This window comes from Mus pahari, unplaced genomic scaffold (assembly GCF_900095145.1).
Source record: "Mus pahari unplaced genomic scaffold, PAHARI_EIJ_v1.1 scaffold_6429_1, whole genome shotgun sequence".
Lineage (NCBI taxonomy): Eukaryota > Metazoa > Chordata > Mammalia > Rodentia > Muridae > Mus > Mus pahari.
Genome location: NW_018392511.1, coordinates 80,156 through 93,539, shown reverse-complemented (window position 1 = coordinate 93,539; position 13,384 = coordinate 80,156). Strand labels below are relative to the sequence as shown.

The following is a 13,384-nucleotide window of genomic DNA, read 5'->3' as shown; positions in this document are numbered from 1 at the left end:
CAAACTTTATATGACCCAGCACAAAGGAAGGCCTGGGCCAAGTAGTGGGAGTGGGTGGTTAGGGGAGTAGGGCCAGGGGGGTATAGGGAACTTTCGGGATAGCATTTGAAATGTAAATAAAGAAAATAATAATAATAAAAAGTAAATATAAATAAATAAATAAATAATGTTGAAAAAAGTGATATTTCTTTTTATTTCTTGTTTGTATTTGTTTTTGTACATATATATTCTCCTGTGTGTGCCTAAGTGATCTGGACCAGCAGAATGCTTCAGTGTCAAGCTCATGAAAGAAAGAGAACCAAGAGATCAGAAGTTAAAGAATTACAATATGGGATCAGATTGTCTGTATATTAAAATGTATAACATCTTATTTACAATTTTCCTGAATAGAGAAATGAAGATAATGATAATGATATAATGAATAGAGTCTCATCCAATATGACAAACTCACTAGGAGGCATAGCATGGTATCCATCTGGTGTTAGGCCTTCATCATTATAACACATTAACCACACAAAACAATGAGCCTAATGATGTAGGGTCAAGAAAAGGCTCAGGCATTATATGATTCAGCTCTAAATGTAACATCTAAGCATCAAGAAGATCACTAGGCATGTTGACAGTACTATGGTGCATAAAAGTGGGTGGAGTAGGACTTTTAAAGCTACTGGTATTTGTGTAATATCCTCCCTAAGGCCTTGAAAATGATTTTATTATAGATAAATATCTAGGGTCAGAAGAGATTTCAGAGACTGCACGTATTTTAAAAGCATTATCTATATCCATGATAATTCCACAACTCTGACATTTGTAAGTCCATTATACTCAACATATTTCTGTAATATCTATTGCATCCATTTCCTATCCTAGAAACTTTGCCTGACTATGTTTTCATTAGTTCAGTCTCCTTAACAGCAACCTTCCTATCCTTCAGGCCATTGTCAACTATCTGTGTCTTTCATCTTGTTTTGTGCCTCCTCCCATATCAATTATCTTTGGTAATTCCTATGTTCTCTGTATTCTACTCTGAATTCTTTGCTCCCCAAGTCTTGGGCTCATTTCCTTTTGCTGGTTTGCTTTGTCCAACTTTGACGTGATTTTTTTAACCTGTTGTATCTCATTTTGTTTTGTTTAGTGTTATGTCTTTGAAACATGTTCTTCACTATTGACAGAAAGGGGTTGGATCTGCATGAAACCTGAGGAAGTGGGAGGGAAAGAAGGAAGGGAAGCTGTAATTGGGACATTTGTTATGAGAATAGATCCTATTTTCAATAAAATGTTACAAAAAGAAAAAATATCACATCAAATATGGTAATCAATTGAATCCATCTGTGTGGTACGTTACATTTACTCTTGTATATAGGTGGAATCATCTCTAAATCTTTGGAAATATTATGATCCCATTCTATTTTAAACTGAAATTAGTTCTAACTGTCTGTATGTATGTAGAAAAATGGAAATAGACCCATATTTTTCACCTTGCATAAAGCTCAAGTCCAAATGGATCAAGGAGCTCAACATAAAACCTGATACACTCAATCTAGTAGAAGAAAAAAGTGGAAAAGAGCCTTGAACTCATTGGCACATGGGGATATTTCCTAAATAGGACTCTAATGACTCACACTCTAAGATCAAGAATTGGTAAATGGGACCTAATAAAATTGGGAAACTTCTGTAAGGCAAAGGACATAGTCAATAAGACAAATTGGCAACCTACAGATTTGGGGAAAAAACTTCACTAACTATTTCTGATAGAGAGCTAATAACCAAAATATATAAAGAACTCAAGACTCTACCAAAAACCCAAACAACCCAATCAAAAAAGTGGGTATAGAACTAAAATGAGTTCTCACAACAGAGGAATGTAAAATGACTTAGAAGAACCTAAGGAAATGTTCAAATTCCTTAGTGATCAGAGAAATGCAAATAAAACAATCCTGAGATTCCACCTTATACAAATAAAAATGGGTAAGTTAAAAACCTCAGGTAAGCCCACATGTTGGCAAGGATGTGGAGAAACAGGAACACTCCACTATTGCTGGTGGGATTGCAAACTGGTACAACCTCTCTGTAAACTTATCTGGAGGTTCTTCAGAAAATTGGAAATAGATCTACATGAAGATCCAATAATATCACTCTTGGGAATTTACCCAAAAGATGCCGCACTATATCACAGGGGCACATGTACCCTCGGTTGATAGTGGCTTTGTTTGTGATAGCCAGAAGCTGAAAACAACATAGATGTCCCACCACAGAAGAATGGATACAGAAAATATGGTTCATTTACACAATGGATTACTTCTCAACTATTAAGAATGAGAACATTGGCCGTGCGTGGTGGTGCATGCCTTTTATCATAGCACTTGGGAGGCAGAGGCAGGCAGATTTCTGAGTTCGAGGCCAGCCTGGTCTACAGAGTGAGTTACAGGACAGCCAGGACTACACAGAGAAACCCTGTCTCGAAAACGCTAAAAAGAAAAAAGAAAAAAAAGAAAGAAAGAAAGAAAGAAAGAAAGAAAGAAAGAAAGAAAGAAAGAAAGAAAGAAAGAAAGAAAGAAAAGAGAAAAAATAATAATGAGAATATTTTGAATTTTGCAGGCAAATGGATGGAACTAGAAACTATTTTCCTGAATTGGGTAACTCAGACTCAAAAGTACATGCATGGTTTGTCCTCACTAATATGTAGATGTTAGTCAAAAAATATACGGGATACATAAGATGTAGTCCATAGAACTCAAAAAGGTTAACAAGCTGATGGATGCCTCAATCTGACATGGAAGGGTGGAGAAAGCAAATACTTAGTGGAAGGGAGGAAGGGACCTAGGTGGGAAAGGGAATGAATTGGGGGAAGAGGGAAATATGATCTGGTACTAAGCTGTGGGAAAGACTGAAGCCTTGAGGGCCATCAGAAAGAATGGAAATAAGCAACATGGGGAGGTAGGATTGGGGGACCCTCTAGAATATACCAGAGACCTGGGAGGTGAGAGACTCTCAGAACTCAAAGGGAGGGACCCTACATGAAATGTTTTACAGTGGGTATAGGGAACATGTAGTGCCCACCTCCAGCTGAAAGACAGGGTGAGGGATGGGATGCCTGTCCCACAGTCAAAAGTCTGATCCATAAGTGTTCCTGTTTGAAAGAACTGCAGGGATGGAAATATAGAGGAGCCTGAGGAAAAGAAGGTCCAGCAACAGGCCCAAAGTGAGATCCAGCTCAAGGGGAGGCCTCAAGGCCTGACTCTATTACTGAGGCTATTCAGTGCTCACAAAAAGGGCCCTATCATGTCTGCTCTCTGAAAAACCCAACAAGCAGCTGAAAGAGTCAGATTCAGATAATTGCACCAAACTAATATACAGAAGCTGTTGTTCCTTGTGATTAGGAAAAAGCTGGAAGAAACTGAGGAGGGTGACCCTGTAGGAAGGCCAGCAGTTTTAATTAACCTGGATCCTGGAGATCTCTCAAACACTGGATCACCAATCAGGCAAGATACACCAGCTGACATGAGACCCCTAACACATATAGAGCAGAGGACTGGGTTCAGTCACAGAAGATGCACATAATCCTCAAGAGACTGGAGGCCCAAGGGAGTTTAGAGGTCTGGTGGGATGGTGGGGAGTTGGGTATATTTTTGTGGAGACAGGGTGGTAGGGAGGAGGTATAGGATGTCAAACAGTCAGAGAGTAGACTGGGAGGGAATAAAATCTGGAGTGTAAAAAGAGAAAAGAAAAGAAAAAGAAAAAAGAGAAAACACAAACAAAACAAAACAGAACAAAAGAAGGAATAGTCTAGACCAAAACTATGTGCATCTCTATGAACTTTGTAAGAATAACCATGCTGAAAACATTGAGCTTTGAATAAGGTTTCACACTGTCACTAGCTACTGCATTTTTATGACTGTATACTCCATAAAAAAAGAAAAATGATGTCAAGGAAATCATCTTACTATCCTGTTTCATAACTCATGGATCCTTTACCTGCACATCACCTAATATTAATTCTCTTGTTCTCCTTTCTAAAACTTAAACTGAAGTTATACTTATCACCATAGCATATATACAGGTAGACATTATATGGTAGATATGCATATGAACACGTGTATATGTAATTATTTAATTCTTAGTTTGTATATCCTGACTTAATATTATTCATAATAAGTCCATCAAATTTCCCACACAGTTTGTGATTTCACCTTCCACTATATTTTAATTATGATCCAGTTTACATATGAACACATTTTAATTTTAATAATCTATTTATGAATATGTATGTGTGCTCCATTTCATCTCTATAGTAAACAGAGAAACAATGAACACTGATGTACAAATATCTCAGTAGTATGACGTAGAGTTTTCTGGGCATATGTGCAGAAATGTTATGCATGATTCAAATAGTAATTTCATTTCTAATGTTCAGAGTTTGTTGATGAAGCTATTATATCCATGATCCCAAACCAGATAAAGACAATACAGCAGAAATGGAAATTTACTATCCAATATCCATGATTAAGGAAAGTTCTTAGTAAAATAGTAGCCACAAAATCTAAGATGAAATAAAGAATACCATTCATCTTGAATTGATTTTGTTCAGATGAAGGAATTACTTTTTTTTTCTTTTCTGGAACTGAAGCAGTTGTGATAAGACTAGGGTTTCATGAACAAAAAGTTCAAAACCACGCATGTTTTCAGTTTTCTTTATTGTTAAAATGTAGGTGCCAACAACTGTGAAATCACTCATTAGCCAAAATGTGCTGAAGAGATGAATCCCAGAAGAAGGTTTGATTGACAGGTTTTTTTTCTGCCTCCTTTGCACATCAGGTAGGTAAAAGGATAAGGACATGTAGGCTGCTGACTCAACCAGCCAACAAGCACCCATAATCATTTTAGCTAATATAAAAAGGAAATGGTTTAAAAATTTAATACTCTTTATTAAACTTGTGAGGAAGGATGTGAGTAAACAACTGGAAACAAAGTGAAATGTATCACTCGAATTCTTAAAATAAGATTAAGATGGTTTATTCCTTATCCAGGCCAAACTGAATTTGGGCATAAAAGAGCAATGGCTCATAAGAACAAAGGGAGCAAGTGTGGGAAAACACATAGAAGTGAGTCGACTGACATTCACAAGCCACCAACTGGGATTATTCAGAAGAGCAATGCAGCCTTGTAAGATGGAAGAGAGAGTATAAAAAACCAGAAATGTAGACACAAGGACCAGAATGTTCTGGGTAGCTCTCCACTCAGGGGAGTTCCTGCTGGAAACATGAAAGCTGCGGATATGTTGAACCCTCTGCTTGTGTCTGTACAGAATGCCAATCATGGAGCCACTGGAATAGGTGATGAGCACAGAAGAGAAGATTTCGGGGCACACCACCAATGCTGCATAGAGTAAGTCGCTGAATTCGTTTTGCCCTACAATGAAGCAGTACTTAAAATCTCGGTTTCTTGTCATGTTATTCTGGTTGCTTTTGATAAATATGTCCACAAAGAGAATAAAATTTATAAAAATGTGCAAGACCCAGAGAAGGGCAATGGAGTAGCCAATGTACTTTGAAGATTTGACTATTTGACCCGTATAACAGGATTCCCTGTGACTGATGGTGATGGCCTGGAAGATACTCAAGAGACAGGTAGTGCCAATGGATGTACTCCGGCCAACTCTTTGAATGTACAAAATTAGTCTGCATCCCAAATCATTTAATAAGTGTGTCAAGCCAAAAGCTGCCATTGTTTGAGGCACTCCTGTAGAGAGAACCATCATGGCATTGGCTGCCATTAGGTGCATGAGAATCAAATCTATTGGCTTTAATGTATGATCTATATAGTAGACTATATAGTAGATTATAAGAGAGAAATTTCCCAGAGTTCCAATTGTAGTTTGTGATAAGAAAAGTATTTTGATTGCCATATTCCAGAAATCCATCTTAGATTGGGCTTGACTCTCTTAAATTATGGCTACATGCATTTTTCTAACCCAAATGAATAAAAAATATTAATAAACTTAAGAGTTCCTCATAGGCTAAATCAGATGGGTCCATAGATGTTAGGAATACAATACCAGAATAGACTACATAAGAAGAGATTTTTAACATTTCTGATATTAGCACTAATAACTTACAGTATATAGTATTGTAATATTGGTAAAAGTCCGAGGACACATATAGAGACATGCCTTCATAATCTTAGAATATTCATCATTAAGGAAAATGTTTTATGGCCTGTGAGAAAAAATAAAAATTGAAAGCCAGTACTAACAAGCCTAATTCTATTCTATAAGACTATACCAGTAATTTCTACTCATGATGTATATGATGCAAAATTTAATGACTATAGCAAAACTCAAAAATATCAATTCTCATTTAACAGTAAGTAGAGGGGAATGAAAAATTAATAATACCATTCAGAATATATCTATGGTGATATATAAGACAATTTGATAAAAAGCATAAAAGATATTCAAATCATGGTTTAAGTGACAATTTGTATCTTATTAAGATAAAAACTAGGGCTTATGCAAAATCTTACCACATAGACATACATGTATTTGTGCACACTCAGATCTGTTCTGTTAGAGAGCTGGGGACATTCAACGTGATGGAATCTCACAGAATTCTCATCCCAATAAGAACATGCCAAAAAGTTCAGCTGAACATTTAAAGACAAGGACGAAAATCTGATGTATGATAGCTACTGAGGAAATATTGACTGTCTATATTAAAATCATGTATGCAATAATCATGGATCACTGAAAAGACTACAGAAGAAATGGTGGGCAAAAACACAGTAAGTTACTCACCCCATCCATGCAGTGCACTGGGAGGAAAATCTCAGAACATCATACTTTATTCCTGCATGTCAAAGTTGTAAAATTCTTTTTAAATCAAGAGAAAAACAATTGCAGAATCTGGCAGTAGCAGATATGAATCAGCACAATTCTGAATCAAGAAGTCCCAGAGGAAAATGTTTCTTTACACTCTCATCATCTATGCAGGGAGAATGAGTTTCACAATCAATAAGAGAATCAGAATTGGCAGTGAAGCCTGGAACCTGAAGAAGTTAAAACAAAGTAAGGAAATGAACTGAGATCTTACGAATTACCAGATACTTACTGTCTTCCCTTCCCCATGCACTGGCACTGTAGAACACCCTAAGGAGTGGATACAACATAGAATAGAAAGCATTGTATTATGTGTGTTAACAGCTTCAGAAAAATCAATAGTGTCCTTTCTGTCTCAATTCTGTTTTTTACTATATAATTTTCAAAATGTAGGATTACCTGTGAGTGAGTGTGTACTGATCTAACAGAACCAGAAAGGGGCCCATAAGAAGGTTAAGAATTCTCTCAGCGAGAGAATTTGTGAAGATAAGGAAACTCATATGTTATAAGAGAAGGGTAAAACATAGATAGAACACATAAGCTGGCAGTGGGAAAGACACATGGGACCAAAAAGATTTTTTCAAACAAAACATTAAATTGAAAAAACCCTAAAAGAAGACAATTAAAACTAGTAACAAAAAAAAACTGAACAAAAATGAAAATGAACAAAAAAGTGTAGGAAAAAATAAGTGACAATATCTAATTTGGGTATAGTTCTGAAAATCCAAGAATATCATGCCTTTGCCCGTACCTAAATATCTAGTAGAAAACTGGTCATATTGTATTACATGAAACAAATACAAACCTACATGCTAATAACCTCAGACCTTAGAATAACACTAAAAATTAATTTTGTTGTATCATAGAAGAAAATTATAATTTATAACCCATTATTTGTCTTGCCTGTTTCCAACTGCATATCATCCATATATTCTCATTGGCAACCTAGTATGAATTAATCAATATAGACATAGAATAATATATAGGATTTTTATACCCATAGACCCTTAAAATGTTAAAATATTTATTCATGCTTTATATATTGGCTTCCAAGTCATGTTTCACTTGTGAAATTCCTATGAGATGCATGATTATATGTTTTGTTTCCTTAATTGAAAATGAAGAAATCAGAAACAATAAAGAAATTGGGTTTGATTTAAGGTTTTGAAGGAATGGCAGGTNGTATCTGTGTATAAACTCAAGGAATCACAATTTGAGATCAATATTCAAAGACATATTATCCAATATTGTAAACAATGCTACTGAGGTGTGAGTTCATTAAAATGTTTATCAAAACAGTATCACAGCCAGGCAAGGTGGCGCACGCCTTTAATCCCAGCACTGGGGAGGCAGAGGCAGGCAGATTTCTGAGTTCGAGGCCAGCCTGGTCTACAAAGTGAGCTCCAGGACAGCCAGGGCTATACAGAGAAACCCTGTCTCGAAAAAAAAAACAAACCAAAAGAGTATCACACATGTCCTTTATTTGTGCTATTGCAGCTTTATCTGATGGTCATATGTGTAGGAACGATGATATAGTCTAGGATGAACATTGTGCAGCAGGGGACAATTGAAACCCCAATATCCTTGGAAGCTTTTTCAGTTTTACTTACCTGGATATGGTGGCTTGCTGAGAACCTATGCCTATTTTTAGAAAATTGATCACATCTGTGGGGATGGAAAAAAGTAACAGTGACAATTTATGAGTTGCTATCCTCTCAACTTGACATTTTTTTCTGATAGTTATAACTGTAGGATGTGGACAGTAGCATTATTTCCATAGCCAAGACATGAACTTAGAAAAACAAAGCGTAAGAGACACTTTAACTCCAACAAGTACTTAAAGACAGAGTAGATACTTGAAGGACTTGAACATGGATGGTGTGGGTCAGTGTCACCTCAGTCTGTGCTTACAGTGCCATGAGAGATGTTCTCAAAGACATTCATTCCAGCCTTCCATGGAGTTTGTTTTCTTTGATTGACAGTTTTTACTTTGTTGAGATTTTATTATTTACTTTTTGAAACAAAAAGTTTTCATTGGTTAACTAGAAAGATGGCGCGATGGTAGGTAACACTCACTGCTGTTGATAGGAGCAGGGTATGGTTCCCAGCACCATCATGGTAGCTCACAACTGATTATAACTCCAGTTCCATAGGTTTTAACAGTCTACTGGCCTCTATAGTCACTGCATTCTCAAAGTGCACATATATACTTTCAGGGAAAACATACACACAAAGAAAGTAAAAACCAATACATAAACCATTTTAAAAATAACTTGTAACTTCAATGTAAAATTATATTTCATATAATAATAACAAATGCTTATGCTTTTGAGCTTTTAATAAAATGCTGTGTTCTCAATGTAGTCTGTCCTGACTGAAAGATGTCCCATGTCCAAGGCTGATTTCAAAAACACAAGATGGGGTTGATATTTAATATACCACAAGAAATATGGGTTTCTGTCACTGCCAAGGCTATAGGAGGAAGTACAGATGAATTACTAACATTATTACCCTCTACAAAACACAACATGAAATATGAACATGTATTTAACAAATAATACCGTGCAATGGAATTTAATTACTAAAGTCTTTCCTTTAAAATTCATCATGTATTTACATTTAAAATGTATTTTAATCATGACAGGGACACACTATGTAGCTCTTGCTGTCCATGAACTCAGTATGTAGACAATGTTGGTGTCAAAATAAAAAATATATGACTTCCCTGCCTCCCAAATGCTGGGATTAAAGGTTTTCAACACATACCTTGTTACATGTTTACTCCTATATTTATGACTCTATTATAATAATATTTATGATGCATTCAATAGAGGAGATGCATGCAAGGTAAGAGAGTATAATCTGAAGATTGGGAAAGCTTAAACATTTTCCAGTGAAATATGAAAATAGGTGTGATTCCAAATTTATCTGAGCAATAGAACCCTGGGATATCATGCCCAAGGGCCTTTGTTCCATGAACAACAACAGTAAACAAGAGTGTAAAGTTTGCCATGGGTTTGTGTTTAATATGAGGGTATGATTAATCCAGGTAAAATAACGCAAGACACAATTAGTGGCTGTCATTTCTGAACCCAAGTATTAAATATTTCCTTCCTTGATCTCTTCCTATGATCAAGATGAAGAGGCTTCTAAAGTCAGTATGCCAATAACCATTCAATTACAGGCTCATTTACTGCCTCTGTAACTGCATGATACTGTCACGTATGAATAATGTTCAGTCCACAAAATTATTAACACCCATTATTTTCCAGGACTCTGAACTACTTATATTTCCATTCTAATGTTTTCTATGGATCCATCATAAGCTAAACAACAATAACCTTACTTCAAAGATAGTCAACACATCATGTAAAGTAAAGTGAATGATTACCTTGAGTTATTACTGCAATCCTTCAGCATATTGAAGGATAGAACAAATTACCCTGGTGTCACCCACAGTTTTACTTAATGGAGGAATAATTTACAGTAGGAAATGACAGGGACTGGCCTCTGATTAGAAACACTTGTAACTTCTCAGTGACCTCTTAGATATGAAATTATTCTTGGGTGTTCAACTGTCTGTTCCCTGGATCTATTTCTATATCAGCTTCTTATTAGGATACTTGAATATTTATGCAGAATTCTTTTCATTGCTGATTCTGCCACTCTGACAGAAGTACAAAATACCAACCTGGCTTCTTGCCTCCGCAGAACAGTGAAGTTCATTGAGGATATCCAGATTCATTAATAATCAGAATTGTAAGAAAGTCCACTCAAGCCTGAGTTAGAGTTTTGTGACTCTGTGACCTCTCCTCCCTCCAGAAATGCAATTTTCAATTTTCCTGCAATGGCAATGACAGCACTGACTTTGGAAGGCAAGATCATCTATAAACATTTCCCAGCTGTTAATAAAACACATTAGGCTGTCTGGGCCAGAGACATGAGCAGACCTTGGGCACAAACTCTGCAGCCAGCCCCACTACACTCAGACACAGCTCCACTCCTAGGTGCTCCAACATGCTCAGGATCAGAGGATCAGAGGTGAGGAGGACACAACATCTGTCCCCAACATTGGGAGTAACTGGGACCTGTGGGACCCAGGCACGCAGAAATGCCACCAGAGGAGTGGCATGTGTTCCTTCCAGTCTGTCTGGGCTGGTGCCCTGAGCAGACCTTGGACACAAACTCTGCAGCAAGTTCCAGAACACTCAGAGGCAGCTCCACTCCCAGGAGCTCTAACATGCCCAAGATCTGAGGATTCCAGGATCCCAGGAGCTTGGTCACACCAGCATCTCAAGGTCTCAAAGGGCAGATCGACTCCCAGGAGCTCAGAAACACACAGGATCTTAGGATCGCAGGATTGCAGGATCACAGGATCCCAGAATCATAGGATCACAGAAACAGCTTTAGTCAGAGGAGTTCTGACACAATGAGGATCATAGGAATAACAGGCTCCAGTCAGACATAGCCAGGGCAGGTAGCACTAGATATAACCAGATGGCAGGAGGCAAGTGTAAGAACATAAGCAATAGAAACCAAGGTTACTTGGCATCATCAGAATGCAATTCTCCCACCATAGCAAGTCCTGGATACCCCAACACACCAGAAAAGCAAGATTCAGATCTAAATTCACCTCTCATGATGTTGACAGAGGGCATTAAAAAGGACATAAATAACTCCCTTAATCATCCATCGGATGGAGCACAAGGTCCCCAATGAAGGAGCTAGAGAAAATACCAAAGGAGCTGAAGGGGTCTGAAGCCCCATAGGAGAAACATCAATANNAACTAACCAGTACCCCCAGAGCTCCTTGGAACTAAACCACCAATCAAAGTAAACACATGGTGGAACTTGTGGTTCTAGCCATATATATAGCAGAGGATGGTCTAGTTGGTCATCGATGGGAAGAAAGGCCCTAGGTCCTGTGACTGGTCTACTCCACAGTATATGGGAATGCTAGGTCTGGGCATGAGTGTGGGTAGGTTGGAGAGTGGGGGTGGGGAGAGGATAGGGGATTTTTGGAGGGGAAACTAGGAAAAGGGATAACATTTGAAATGTAAATAAAGAAAATATCTAATAATAAAAGAAAAGAAATGGAAAAGAAAGCGAAGAAAAGAAATACAGGAGAGCATAGCTAAACAGCTAGAAGCCCTTAAAGAGGAAACACAAAAATCCCTTAAAGAGTTACAGGGAAACACAATCAAACAGATGAAGGAAAGGAACAAAACCATCCAAGATCTAAAAATGGAACTAGAAACAATAAAGAAATCACAAAGGGAGACAACCCTGGAGTTAGAAAACCTAGGAAAGAGGTCAGAAGTCATAGATGCAAGCATCACTAACAGAATACAAGAGATAGAAGAGAGAATCTCAGGTGCAGAAGATACCATAGACAACATTGACACAACAGTGAAAGAAAATGCAAAAAGCAAAAATCTCCAAACCCCAAACATCCTGGATATCCAGGACACAATGAGAAGACCAAACCTAAGGATAATAGGTACAGAAGAGAGTGAAGATTCCCAACTTAAAGGGCCAGTAAATATCTTCAACAAATTTATAGAGTAAAACTTCCCTAACCTAAAGAAAGTGATGCCCACAAACAAACAAGAAGCTTACAGAACTCTAAATAGACTAGACCAGAAAAGACATTCCTCCTGACACATAATAATCAAAACACCAAATGCACTAAACAAAGAATTTTAAAAGCAGTAAGGAAAAAAGGTCAAGTAACATATAAAGGCAGACCTATCAGAATTACACCAGACTTCTCACCAGAGATGAAAGCTAGAAGATCCTGGGCTGATATCATACAGACCCTAAGAGAACACAAATGCCAGCCCAGGCTACCATACCCAGCAAAACTCTCANTCAATCACCACAGATGGAGAAAATAAGATATTCCATGACAAAACCAAATTTCCACAATATCTTTCCACAAATCCAGCCCCACAAAGGATAATAGGTGGAAAACACCAACACTTGGAGTGAAACTATACCCTAGAAGAAACAAGAAAGCAATTTTTCAACAAACCTACACAAACATAATTCCCCTTCTAAAAAGAAAATTAACAGAAAGTAACAATCACTTTTCCTTAATATCTCTCAAGGTGAAAACGAATATTACCAACATACCCTAATCGATTGAAATTAAAAAATATGACAAATTAGAAATTTGCTGGCTTCTACCTGTTAACTGGTAATAAGGATACATGCTGTATGCTATGCACTATGTTCATAGCAGCCCTATTTATAATAGCCAGAAGCTGGAAAGAACCCAGATGTCCCTCAACAGAGGAATAGATACAGAAAATGTGGTACATTTACTACTCAGCTGTTAAAAACAATGAATTTATGAAATTCTTGGGCAGATGGATATATCTGGAGGATGTGATCCTGAGTGAGGTTATCCAATCACAAAAGAAGTCACTTGATATGCACTCACTGATAAGTGGATATTAGCCCAGAAACTTAGAATACCCAAGATACAATTTGCAAAACACAAGAAAA

General features: G+C 37.2%; 1 pseudogene; it reads right to left on the bottom strand.

Annotated features, from left to right (window-relative positions):
• Positions 1–5,002: 5,002 nt before the first annotated feature.
• On the bottom strand, positions 5,003–5,962 carry LOC110315067 (annotated as a pseudogene).
• Between the last annotated feature and the right edge of the window lie 7,422 nt (positions 5,963–13,384).